We start from the raw sequence: 13657 nt of genomic DNA on the forward strand, positions 1-13657 counted from the left end.
ATGTAATCCTCCAGAATATTTTTTTCCTTTTGTATAAGTGCTTGGTTGTTTTTGAAATCATTCTGAGAATCTATAATGTGTCCATTCCATTTGCCCATGGACACATAGATAATTTTATAAAAACACTCAATGGTAAGGATGGTTACAAACCTACAATTTAGTCTTAAAGCTAGTATCAAAAGTCAAATTGGAGTTCCCGTCGTGGCACAGTGGTTAACGAATCTGACTAGGAACCATGAGGTTTCGGGTTCGATCCCTGGCCTTGCTCAGTGGGTTAAGGATCTGGCGTTGCCATGAGCTGTGGTGTAGGTTGCAGACACGGCTCAGATCCCACGTTGCTGTGGCTCTGGCGTAGGCCGGCGGCTACAGCTCCGATTGGACCCCTAGCCTGGGAGCCTCCATATGCCGCGGGAGCGGCCCAAAGAAACAGCAAAAAGACAAAAAAACAAAACAAAAACAAAACAAAAAACAACAAAAAAGTCAAATCCTGCTGAGACGTATTATAAAGAATTTCTATTGGCTGTTAAACTAACAGAGCATATTATTTTATTATTGTTATTTTTTGTCATTTTGCCTTTTTCTAGGGCCACTCCTGCAACTTATGGAGATTCCCAGGCTAGGGGTCTAATCGGAGCCATAGCCACTAGCCTATGCCAGAGCCACAGCAACGTGGGATCCGAGCCGTGTCTGCAACCTATACCACAGCTCACGGCAACGCTGGATCCTCAACCCACTGAGCAAGGCCAGGAATCAAACCCGCAACCTCACGATTCCTCATCAGATTCGTTAACCACTGTGCCACGACGGGAACTCCAAAGAGCATATTATTTCAAAAAAAGACTCTTTACTTTTGCATGATGTGTTTGAACCATTTTCCAATTCCTCCCTTCTTCTTTCCTTCCTTCTTTCCTTCCTTCCTTCCTTCAACAAATTATTATCAAATACCCACTTGTGGCAAATCCTGTTCCAGGGGCTAGTGTATTTCAGCAAGAACAAGGACCTTAGTCTGGCTGGAACAGGGTGAATAGGAAGTGATGTAGGAGACAAGGCTAGAAAGGAGGAGAGGTGACAAGGAGCAAGATCTTACAGGGCCTTACAGGATGATCTAAGAAAAGCCACCTTTTTTTCCCTGATGATATGGGAGCCATTGGAGGGTTTGAGCAGTGAAGTGACATCATCTAGTTTACAAAATCTTTCTGTTCATGGGTTAAGAATAGACTTTAGGGGGAGAAAAAAATAGAAGCAGGGAGGATAGTTAGGGAACTTGTGTAATAATCTAAGCCAAAAATGATGCTTTTTGGACCAGGGTGAAGGTAGTAAGAAGAGGTCAGAAGGTAGAATCATCAGAATTTGCAGGCAGAGTAGACATGATAGAGAGAGTAGAGGAGGGGACGATAGGAGTCAGGGTCGATTCCGAGGAGTTTGATTTGAATAATCACACACAAAAAAAGGGTTGCTATTATGTGAGGTAGGAAGAATTAAGTTCAGTTTTGAGCATATTGGGTTAGAGATGTCTCTTAGGTGCCTAGGCAGAGATATTTATCTGTGTAGTTGAATTTAAAACTCTAGAATTGATGGGTGAGTTTGGATTGAAGATATACCCTCGGGAGACTTCCACGTATAGTTGGTATTTACAACTTTGAAACTGGATGAGATTTCTGAAGTGACTGAAGGTGGGGGAGAATTTTGAAGACTGGGTTATGGACACACCTGTGTTTGGAGGGTAGGGAGATGAGGAGGAACCAGCCAAAAAGATGGAGGAGTGACTGAGTGAAGAAAATGTTTCAAGGAAGAGAAAGCAATAAACTGTGCCACCTGCTGCTGTTAGGTTCATTAAGATGAATACTAAGAGATTCCTACTGGACATGGAAATGTGGGGAGTTGGTCGAATCAGCAAGAATAATTTCATTCAGCTGTTTTGCTAGAAAGAGCTGCAGAAGGGGGTTAGTTGTTGAAAGAGGATGAAAATTAATTCAAGGTAAATTGATGCTTAAGTAGTACCATCAAAATGCACTGTAGGAGAAGGTAGAAATACGAGAAACCCGGAAGGTCTTAACTGCCTTTCATGTTGTCTGAGAGAGTTGACTGTTCTGTACACTCCTTTCATCCTCTGAGATTTACTGATCATCAGACTTGGACTTTCAGGTCTGGAAACTCTTGGGATGAAGGGATTTTGCTAAGAGAACATCTCCGTGGTTAATTAAACTATTAGGGCTCTATCTAATTAGGACTCTGATAAGAAGCATTAAATATGTTTCAGCTATTTTGGTTGATTTTTAAATTAAATTATTAATGCATTGGTTCCAAATACTGATTATGCATCTGATATGTATGGATGAGTCAAATGGTAAGGACAGAAAGATGCGTGTGGTGTAAACTTGAAGGGGTCAACACGTCCCAATTGATTTGGGTCATAATCAAGGGACTTTCAAAGTGCTATTGGAGACACAGCAGAAAGACGAGCTAAAAGATTTTTAAGACATCTAAGAAGAGGAAAGTGACTTAGAGCTCCAATGGGGGCTGGACCAGCTAATGTTGAGAGGTCCTTGACATTTTGAACATCATGCCAACAGTGAATGCACTTCTCTCTCAGACCAAGAGGAGCCAGGATCACATGCCTTTGGGAAATATTTATCTGAACACAAAGTGAGAGAGGTTGTCCACACCTGTGTGTGTTAACAGGACTGGAGGAGAGTCCACAGAACCCTAAAAACAGCTCAGCAATGGTTCCCTCTCAGCCCTTGCATTGCTTACATGAAGGAGCTTGAGAGTCTTTTACACAAATGAGCCGAAGAGTTAAATGCCAGCCAGATCCAGCCAGCTGTGTTTACACTCAAAGAGGAGTGGAAACTCTCATGATATGGAAATAAATGTTATGTCTAAGATCACCTTCAAACCAAAATTTTAAGCTTTAATCCCTCATCATGTCCAAAAAGGCATTTTTAAAAAAGCAATGTAGATTAAAGTTAAACATGACAGTTAAAGACATTGATTTAAAAAATCCATTAAAGTTGAAATTGACTGTGAAAGAGTTAAGAACACACTAGCTAGGGAGAAAAACTCCAAGGTGCATTTAGGGCTAGTGTTTATGGCTCCACATGAGTGAGATTTGAAGCTAGGTTTAAAGAGATAGCTTCTATACATGGTTGTGCCCAGAGGGGAAGCCAGGATTATCATGGTAATTTGAAAGGATGAAAATCTTGGTAATGATAAACCATTTCTTCCCGTGGTAGGCTTAGGACCTGGCAATTAGTGCTTTGGACCACAGCCACACTATCAACAGCACTACCATTATAGGAAGAAGGAGAATGAATTAACATTTTTGTAGAGAATTCAATATATGTGTTGGACTTTGTACTGCACACTCACCATGAGTTATCTCATTGAATCTTCATAACATATTTTCAATATAAATAATATGGTTATTTGTACTTTATAAACGAGGAAATGGAGAATCAAAGAGGTCAAATGGAGCAGGGATTTGAATCCAGGTGTATTTGGCTCAGTCTCTATGCTGCAAGGTTATCTGTGCCCATGAAGCATGTTGCCTGTTACTCCGTAAACTCCTTTCAGTGGAATTGTCTAGTTGACCCGTAACCCTCCTACTACCTACCAGAGGGTCTTACAGGTAGTAAGTTTGTTGAGTGAATGAGGGCTGCAGCAACAGTTACACTTGCCCTTAAGAAGTCGTTTCTTGTAATTCCTCAAGTAGTATTTTATTTGCAACAAAACTCTTGGAAAAGAGCAATAGTAAAGTAATACACACACATCTAAAAGATGAGTTCTGACATCATCTTATTTATTTTCAATATTGTTCTAGGGTTTCTCATTTAAAAAGGAAAAAGGGTGAAACAAGCAGTGTGCAATATATATGTATATGTATATTTTTTTTATTTCATGTGATGATGCTTTGTGTACTTACATTTTATCTTTAACACAGAATTAAATTGTTTAGTGCCCTGAAAATTGAAAATTTTCTCTGTATCAAGACAAAAAGGATCATTTCTGGACTGGGTGTGAATGAATGTTCCCTAGTTAGCACTTTAGTTCTTCACCAGTCGAATGTCAAAAGATTTGTATTTTCCGGATTAATTATTAGTCTAGGCAACGACTATGTGCTGTCATGCTTCACAATTAATACTCAGACTGTTTTGAAAGAAAGATAATTTGGTGTTTTGAAAGGGAGATAATTTTGTGTTTTCTGGCTCATTCTTCAGGGCTAAAAATAAAGTGGAGAAAATGCACTTCTAGTCTTTATTGCAGTGGAGACAGCAGTTGATTAATTAAGTTGTCACCCGACTGTAAACAACTCATGTCAGTTATTTTACAACTTTAATAAAGTTTTTAGAAATTTACATCAAAATTTTAATCAACATTACATGTATTATTTATAATACCCGGGTAGTATCTGTGTAGTGTATTTATAAGCATTGGGTACCGTACAGAATTTCAAACCTGATTCTCCATTAAATTTTAATTCCCAACCTTAACTCCTCTAGGTGATCGGAAATAACAAAGTCCACATCCATCCTGGAAATGAAAATGCTCCCCACGTGATTCAGGGCCTGTTGGAGCCCAGCGGGAAAGGCCTCATGGGCGTCCCCCAAATTCTCTGTGACTTTGACACTTTGTTTTTGCCTGTTGAATTGCTGAGTTTACCAATATTCATGTATACACAACATTGCCCCAGCTAACTGGGAGTAAAAGTGCTTTACACAACCTGCCAAATACCTTGGAGGAAGTAGATTATCCCAAGGCAAAAGATGATGGGGCAGAAACGCAGCAAACAGCAGGAAGGGATTGAAGAGGTGGAGGAAGATATCTGACACATAAAAAATTCATGGTGAGCCTTCCTAAGCTGCTCAAATGAAGCGTGATTAAGGCAAAACTAATGTCTTCGTGTCAGTTAGAGGAGGGAAGACAGACTTTTTAGAGCAGACTTTAATTTTATTCTCAGAATTTATGTGAAGGGAAGGGAATATGGGAAATGCAATTAAAGTAAAATTTTTGTTCAACATGTGCTGTTTAGATTGGCACTCATATTAATTCAAAGAATGGGAAGATTATCATCAAATATTTAGCATCCTTTTGTGTGAATATAACAAGTTCAGTAAACACAGCCTCTAACTTTTTGGAGTTATCTTTCTAAGGCAGAATGAAGATATGGTATGCAGAAATCTGACCATTTAGAGACAGGAACAGCATTCTCTGTGGCTTGAGATAAGCAGAATAAACAAATCTCTTCTTAGGCAGGAGCTGGGTTTGCTGGTTTGAAAAGCAGAACTTTCAAAGCCTGAATATATCACAGGCACGCTTCCCATGGGGTAATTGTTCTGTTCATTTTTAAAATAGCTTTGGAATGACTAAGGCCTCTTGGCAAAGGTTATTGACACCTTGGTTAGTATTAAAGAGCCAGAAAAAGTGTTTTCTGAAATTTAGCAATGGGCAAATGGTTTCACTTTTGGATGAAATGGTGAAGATTTTTCTTAGAAGAGTGCAACATGCATAATGCTTTTGCTGTTTGTCTAATTTAACTGATTAGTAACCACCAAATGCTCTAAGGAGGTGCTGGTTCCTTCATATTTCCCCTGAGGAGGTTGACTGTATGCTGGCAGCTGGTGGGCCACATGGCCCTGGAGATATATTTTGTTTGGCTTACTAAGGGCTCTTGTTGATTTGCTTTGAAGACAAACCAACATTTAAACATTGGGAAAATTGATCTAAATACCTGGATTTATGCTTTCTCTTGAAAAATGTGACCCCATCACACAGGCAACAAGGTGGCTGGAGCTAAGAAATGGCTGCCTTTTTTGATACCCAAGTTCTTTAGTTTTCTAAACATTTTAATCATTTTGCTCTTCAAAGAAGACCTTGGAGACATTTTTTTTCCCTTCCTAATTACGTCCCCATCTCCATAAAATTTTAATAGCATGGATAAGCTGTGTAGCTGTTTATGTATTGTGGCCCCTTGGAAGACCACAAACCTGAGGATTTTGTGTTCTCAAGAGCCAGTTTTGACCTCCTTGGGAATAATATCACCCCACAGAGAGCACATGCTGCTCTAAGCCCTACAGTTCTTCCCTATGGAGCCTGAATGTTTTGTAGGACTGACAATAAAATATATATGAAAAACTGGAACACCACAAACCTGCACCTCCTCTACCTCACTCCTTTAGGTGCCTAGGCCACTGATGCTTGCTGTCTCTGTTTTTAAATTTTATTTCAATTTTAACTTTTTAAAGTTTTATGAGATATAGTTGACTCATGATGTGATAATTTCTGCTGTAAAACAAAGTGATGCAGTTATACAGACATCCATTCTCTTTCAGATTCTTTCCCCATATAGATCATCATAGAATAGTGGATAGAGTTCCTTGTGCTGTACAGCGGGTCCACGTTGATCAACCATTCCTTACACCATATACCACAGTGTGCATATGCCAATCCCAAACCTCCAGTCCACCCCTCCCCTCACCTGTCCCCTTTGGTAACCATAACTTTGTTTTCAAAGTCTGAGATGGCTTCTGTTCTGTAAATAACTTCATTTGCTTTTTTTTTTTTTGCCTTTAAGGGCCGCACTGGGGGCACATGGAGGTTCCTAGGCTAGGGCTTGAATCAGAGCTGTAACTGCTGGCTGATGCCACAGCCACAACAACACAGGATCTGAGCCGCATCTGCGACCTCCACCACAGCTCATGCAACACCAGATCCTTAACCCACTGAGCAAGGCCAGGGATCGAACCTGCGTAGTCATGGAAGCTAGTCAAATTCATTAACTGCTGAGCCATGATGGGAACACCAATAATTTCATTCGTAACCCCCCCCCCCGTTTTTTTTAGATTCCTACATATAAGGGATATTATATGGTTTTTGTCTACCTCACTTGGTACGATAATCTCTAGGTTCATCCTTGTTGCCACAAATGGCCTTATTTCGTTCTTTTTCACGTCTGAGTAACATTTCTTCTTTATCCATCCCTCTGTTGATGGACATTTAGGTTGTTTCCACATCTTGGCTATTGTAAATAGTGCCGTAATGAACACTGGGGTGCATGCATATTTTTAAGTTATGTTTCTTTCTTTTTTTTTTTTCTGGATAGATGACCAGGAATGGGATTGCTGGATCATATGGTAGTTCTGTTTTTAGTTTTTTGAGGAATCTCCATACTTTTCTCCATAGTGGTTGCACCAGCTTACTTTCTCACAACAGTGTGGAAGGGTCCCCTTCCCTCCTCACCCTCTCCAGCATTTATTGTTTGTAGACTTTTCATCGAAGGCTATTCTAATTGGTGTAAAGTGATACCTCGTTGTAGTTTTGATTTACCTTTCTGTAATATTTAGTGATGTTGAGCATCACAGTGGAGAAAGATGACTTCCCAGCAGCTCTGATTTGATAAACCTACTGGCTTAGCAATTCCTGGGCACAGAGAGTTTCTCCTTGTCTAGAAAGGCAACAAAAGGACCAGGCAGGTTCTCAGTGGTCTGCTTGGGGCATGTGATAGTTCCAGGAAAAATCACTGTGGCCAGAGGAAATCGGCTTTGGCCTGAAAAGAGTCATACATCCATTCCTGTGTTGGGGCTCGTGTCAGCTCAACCTGAAATGTGTGGGCTTGGAAAAGAGATTGTCCTTCAAGTGAAAATAGGGCACAGGTGCCAAAAAAGGGGGAAATGACTGCTGGGCAAACAAATCCCAAAGACATTCACCATGGATACCTTAAAATAGTAGCAAATATCATCACCTATGTGTTTCCTGAGATAAAAATCTACCTTTGATTATGAGAGAATTTATTAAAGTATGGGTGAGTAGGACTGGTTTTACTCTTTTGTCATTAGCGAAAGTAATTTCAGCATCATGAATTTACCTGAGCAACACAAAATTTTCCTCTTCCAAAACAATGATCAAACTTAACCTTAGGAAACTGAGTTTGTGTCTGAAGATATCATTGTCATCTTCTTATTGATAATTCCTGATTTAGAATGAGAAGAGCTTTCTCTTCTTGCAAGATGATCAGAGTAAGACCTGAGAAGTCTGACCCTTAAAAGCAAATCAGGATCTGAGAGGCCAAGAACATCACATCCTAGAAGACACATGATGAAACCAAGAAGGGATGACTTGGACAGATATTTAAAAACTCTGGAAAGATGAAGACAGTCACCTATTCAAAGAGAGATGACAGACAGTCTATAACATATAGTAATCTATTCAAATGGTGAAGAACAGGGGCAACAGTGAGAGAGAATGTTTTTTGAATACCTTTTTATACTTTTGATATTTTAGTCATTCTTCACGATTTAAACTTTATAAATAAAAGTTTAGAAGTTATTGGTCTATGATAAAACAAATCATTGAAGTCATCATGTGACCAAGTCTAAGCTCATACTGCTGACTGCATGACAGGCCAATACATTGAGAGATGAGTTGTTGAGGCAGGAATCGTGACTTTGTTCAGAAAGCCAGCAGACAGAGAAGATGGTGGACTAGGGTCCCAAAGAACCATCTTTGGATGCTAGCTTCTTTTATAGAACAAAGAACAGGGAGGTGAAGGGGTAAAGTGAAAAAGTCAGTAACTTGTTGCAAATATTTCCTTCCAGCCAGACTCCAGAGGGGATATGTTACTTTTGTCTTTCTTGCGGCCATTCATAGGTGGGCTTGGTCAGGATGTTTTTCCTTTGAGCTGAACAAAGGTATTTTAGCTTAATGCTCAAGCATGGGAAGCAGGGTTCCAGAGATGGGCCATTATGTATACTCTAAGCTACAGGCAATATCCCTTTAGTGAGTGATTAACTTGTAGCAAAAGCAATAGAATACAAAGGCTAACATTAAAGAGGATCCAATTTGTAGTCAGATTTGCTTACAATCATGTAAGCAAAACATGACCTAATGTCTTAGCTCTGTCAATTCTGATCCTGCCTCTGTCTGCTTCGCGGGTTAGCCATCATTTTTGCAAAGCTTCACACTTTGCCTCTTCTGCCTGGGATACACCAAAGACTTCCAAGTCAGCCTTTCCAGGTGTAAATTTCCAATCCCCAAAGATGATGCTTAGCAGGAGGGAAAAAAAACTGCACAGAAGCCTTGATTTCAAGCTGGTGAGCTGCTTGAAGCAGAGAAGAGAAAAATGACATTGTCTATTGGGCAGACCAGAAAACCCTTTGGTTCTGCTAAAGTTCTGCTAAAAATCTGAAGAATTTCTCAGTTTACAGTCATCTATGCTTTCACTTATGCAAGGAATTCTTTCTCTCCCAAGTGAATTTCTTCTGAAGAATGCTAATTAAAGTAGACCAAAGCCCCAGGGCATTGGTCTGTAAACTTGATATGGAGAAAGGCTGTTTTAAAAAAGATTTTTGGAAAACTTAGGCTATAGGAAAGTCGGCATACCTAATGGGCTAGCTTTCAGTTATGCAGAAATTTGGCCAAACAGAAAGATTCATTTGGGAGGATTTTAGAAAGCAGAGGCTTTGCTAGCCTGGGTGGTGTTTCCTCTGGTTTCTTGGGCTTCCTCAAAAGTCTTCTGCACTTATATCACGGGCACTTTAATTTTGGGAGCTCCCTTCCTGATTGCACGGTCTCTTTCCCTTTTCCCTGTTGTCACATACTCAACACCAACAATGCAAATTGATGAATAAAACCAAATCAATTTGGTGGAAGAAGCAAGATAAGCCTTCACCCAAATTAAATCCGTCTTTGAGAATGATACTTGGAAGCAGAGGGTTGGGGCAGCTTTGGAATCTTTTTGGCGTTGTGCTGACAAAATATTGAGTTCACCATGCTTTACCTTTTCGAGACCCGAAGAAGGTCTCCTGGCTGAGAAGTCATATCTAATTTTATTTCTCATTCAGAGCGGATACCTCCTTCTCCTGTCTTTATTTTGCAGGCTCTCTGTTGATCTGGCACAAAGTGTGCAGGTTTAAAAAAAAATGATGATGTTATCTGTTTACTATTCAAATGCAATTTTAAATGGTTTGGCTCAGCACATTTGAATCAAAAATCCTATTAAAGATGCACTATTCCTCTGCTACCTTTTTGCCAAGCGCATTCGCATGGCATTCCTTTCTCAAATGGAATATAATACTGTGTACCTGTTCAGAGTGATGTGATTTCCAGCATTGAATCTGCCGTCCTTAAACAGGCTGTTCAACTTCCTATCATGGACATTTGGTATTCATGCATAATTTTCTCCCCTACATTTACAAAATACATTAGGAGCCACGTGATCTTGCCCTTGCTCTGCTCTGTAGCCTTTTCACTTGAAATCTTCCAACTTATTATTTTTGCTCCTACTGTCTGAGAGAAATCATGAAATTGCTGAGTGAAGATAAACACTCTCTGTTTCATTCTTCTTCTTCTTCTTTTTTTTTTTTTAAGCATGACTGGAAATGGTGGGGATGTAGGAAGAGGATGAAGAAAGAGCAAATTGATCATTTACCTTAAAGCAAAAAGTTCTGACCACTAGACTGATGAGAAGCGTGTTTAATTCTAAATATTTTGCATCTACTTAACTGCCTAATTGCACGGGTAAATGAGCTGTAAGAGAAAGAAGGCAGCTGAAACCTCAGCTTCATTTCAGCTGGTTCTGAAACACTGATGGATACACAAGAGGCTGCATATCTCCTCTGGTAAATTTTCAACTTCTTCAGAGGGCACTGTTTATTAAACAAGGCAGACTTTCTGCTTGGCCAGCCTTTTCCAATTACAGAGCCTTCCCTGCAGTATCTGGAGATGGAATCAGAGACCACGCGTGTATTCCGGGCTGTGCCAGGCAGCCCAAAGCCGGCGAGTCCAATGCCCAGCCTTCTTTTCTGGATGTGCTGCAGCCTAGAGTTGTTGCCAAGTGCATTTGACATGTTTTCAGCATGGTGAATATGTGGGAGCAGGTTGCCTGCAATAATTGGCCAGCTGGGATTGCCTGCATGAATCTCCTGGAACTTACCAGCATCAATTGCATTACTTGAAATCATTAGGTTGCTGTTGTTTACAGAGAAAGAGACAGAGTGTGTGTGTGTGTGTGTGTGTGTGTGTGTATACAGATGCACACACATGCATGTGTGCACATGTGTACATGTATGCTCGTATTCACGCACACACATCTGTGGGTACGGGCACTGGTTTGTTAAAAGAGTAACTACTTAGAAGTCTGGGGCTAAATCGTAATGGCACATTCATCAGGGGAAGAAAATCCAACTAGGTTGCCTTAGAAGGTGGCTAATGGGGGATGGGTGGTTGGGGGGTAGTCAACATTCTTTGACTAAGAGCAGAGCAATTCCAATTGGGAAAATTCTGAGAAAAACAAACATAGTAATACAAGTAATATAAAAATAACAACAGCAATAATAGTAACAAAAATAACAACAACAGCTTAATGTAATGGGTACTATCTGTGCTAAACTTTACTGGGCCAAGTCTTTCATGAGCACAATTTCGTGCACATGGTAAAAGCATGCATGGGTTCTAGAGCCAGACTCTGAAGCTGTGTCTTGGCTCTATCAATTACTAGTTTAGGGATTTGGGGCAAATCAGTTAACCTCTTTGTGCCTCAGCTACATCAACTGTAAAATGGGAAGAATAATTTTACCTAATTTTACCAGATTACCTGTTGCCAGCTTGCTGCATCTGTACTACCTTCTAAGACGCCCGTGTATGCAAAGAAGCCAGAAATCGCCATTCCTGGAATATCCTTTCACGTGTGGCTTTGGGTGTCATCTGCCAAGGAGAGGCACTAGTGTCAGAGGAAGAATGGTCAGTGTGTTTCAATAGAGGTATTTATGGGCAGGTGTCTGAGGAGGATGATGTCAGTTTCAAAGCAGCTTTAAGGTGGGTCTGTTGAGAATCATTTGTCTCAGAGATGTTGGTCTTAATAGACAGTGAGAGCTTCCCAGAGGCCCTGAGGATGTGCAGTGGTCTCACAATGGGTGTTAAGCCCATTTGCATAGATGCACCAAGTCTCAGGGGCTTGCATCTCAGTGGCTTCCCTAAAACCCACGGCCCAGCCTTTCCAAAAGACTGTGGGAGCCCCTCATATTCCCTGCATTGGAATAATTGATACTTGGAACATTCAAGATCACTTCTGTTTTTCAGACCAAAGGCTGACCAGCTAAGACACCCTCTTATAGGACTGTTGTAAAAGTTTTATAGGTTAAAACAAATGTTTGGACTAGTGCTTTCCACGGTGGACCACAGTCTATAGTAAGTGCTTGCTGTTTAGTCCTCACCTCAACCCCAAGAGGTGGTGCTGTGGAGGAAATGGTTAAGAGGCTAAGCTCTAGATCTAGTGTGGTCAGGTTTAAAATGCCCAGTTCATTCAGATACAGCTGTGAATAATAAGTGCCTGCCACAACACAAGCAAGCCCTGACTAGGAGCTAGCTGTAGGCCTTGACAGCTTGTCCAGAAGACTGGGTTCTTGGAGACAAGGGTTCCACCCACCTCTCTTGAGTCCTCTGGGACTGGGACCTCACTTTTGTGTTTCCTGTAAGTGCTCCCGTATTTCCCCCTGTGATCGTAACCTCCCCCATGAGCGTGGCCTCCAGTCTTCTTGTCACCTGATCCTCTTTGCTGGGCCTCCCTGCTGTTGCGTGGCCTGTCTGGATTGTCTTCATGATCCACCATTTCGTGCCCCAACCCCTGGCTCTACAGGCCCCCGAACTTCCTCCAGGTCATCTGTGGTGTATGCTAAGACTGGCCAGAGGACCAAGAAAGAATCGTTGTCTCCCATTGACCAGTCCCTGCCCCATGTAAGCCTTTAGGGGAATGAGTTGTACTGAACAAAGTAAGTTAAGTGAATCTTTTTCCTAGCTGCACCTTGGGTCCCAGACCCAGGTGAACAATTCCAGGGTGTCTGGCTGGACAGGAGAAGGATGCCTTTTCTCTTAAACTGGATCAGCTCAGGTGGCCTGACAAAATGCAGGTCCAGGGCAGACAACTCCAGAATTTTGGATCATTCTAGTCCAATCTGGGGAAAAGGCAAGCACACTTTTTGCTTCCTTCATAATGAATCTGGACCAAGTGCATCACCTCTCAGGCAGAGATGAACAGATGACTGACCTTTGACCGATAAGATGTTACACCAAGCCAAAGGCTGCATACAAACGTCAAAGAAGAATTTTTGACAGTAACCCGGAAAATAATCAGATCTCTTTCTAAAAGCAAATATAGTGATTGGCATTGTGGACGTTGAGAAGTGGATCATCTGGAATCAGACAGGTAGGGGTTCAAGTGCTGGCCTGGGGACTTCACTGAGTCTGCAAACCCTTTGACACATCAGCTTTCTCATCTATGAACATGTAGATAATGACATTCATCTTCCAGAATTTTGGCCAGCATTCAAAAGACAGTGTCTGCAAAAAAGCTGAGTATATAGTATGTGTTGAATAAATTCGATTCCCCCTTATATTGAAATAGTTTCTCCAAGTATTCTCTTTGGCGGTCATGGGGGACATGGGTTTGATCTGAAGATTAACATATGTGAGTATATAGGCTCAGATTATGCAACATCAGAAACACTGCATGGGTGTTAGCTAAAATAAGCATTTCAATTTCATTAAATGAGATATATATTTGACAATAAGATGTGGGCAATTCATAATTATACATTGTAGAGGCTTAAGGATAAATCTTGCCCCTTGACTTGTGTGACAAGATCAAGAACAGTGAGAGCATTTCTAA

Source organism: Sus scrofa, chromosome 8 (genome assembly GCF_000003025.6).
Source record: "Sus scrofa isolate TJ Tabasco breed Duroc chromosome 8, Sscrofa11.1, whole genome shotgun sequence".
NCBI lineage: Eukaryota > Metazoa > Chordata > Mammalia > Artiodactyla > Suidae > Sus > Sus scrofa.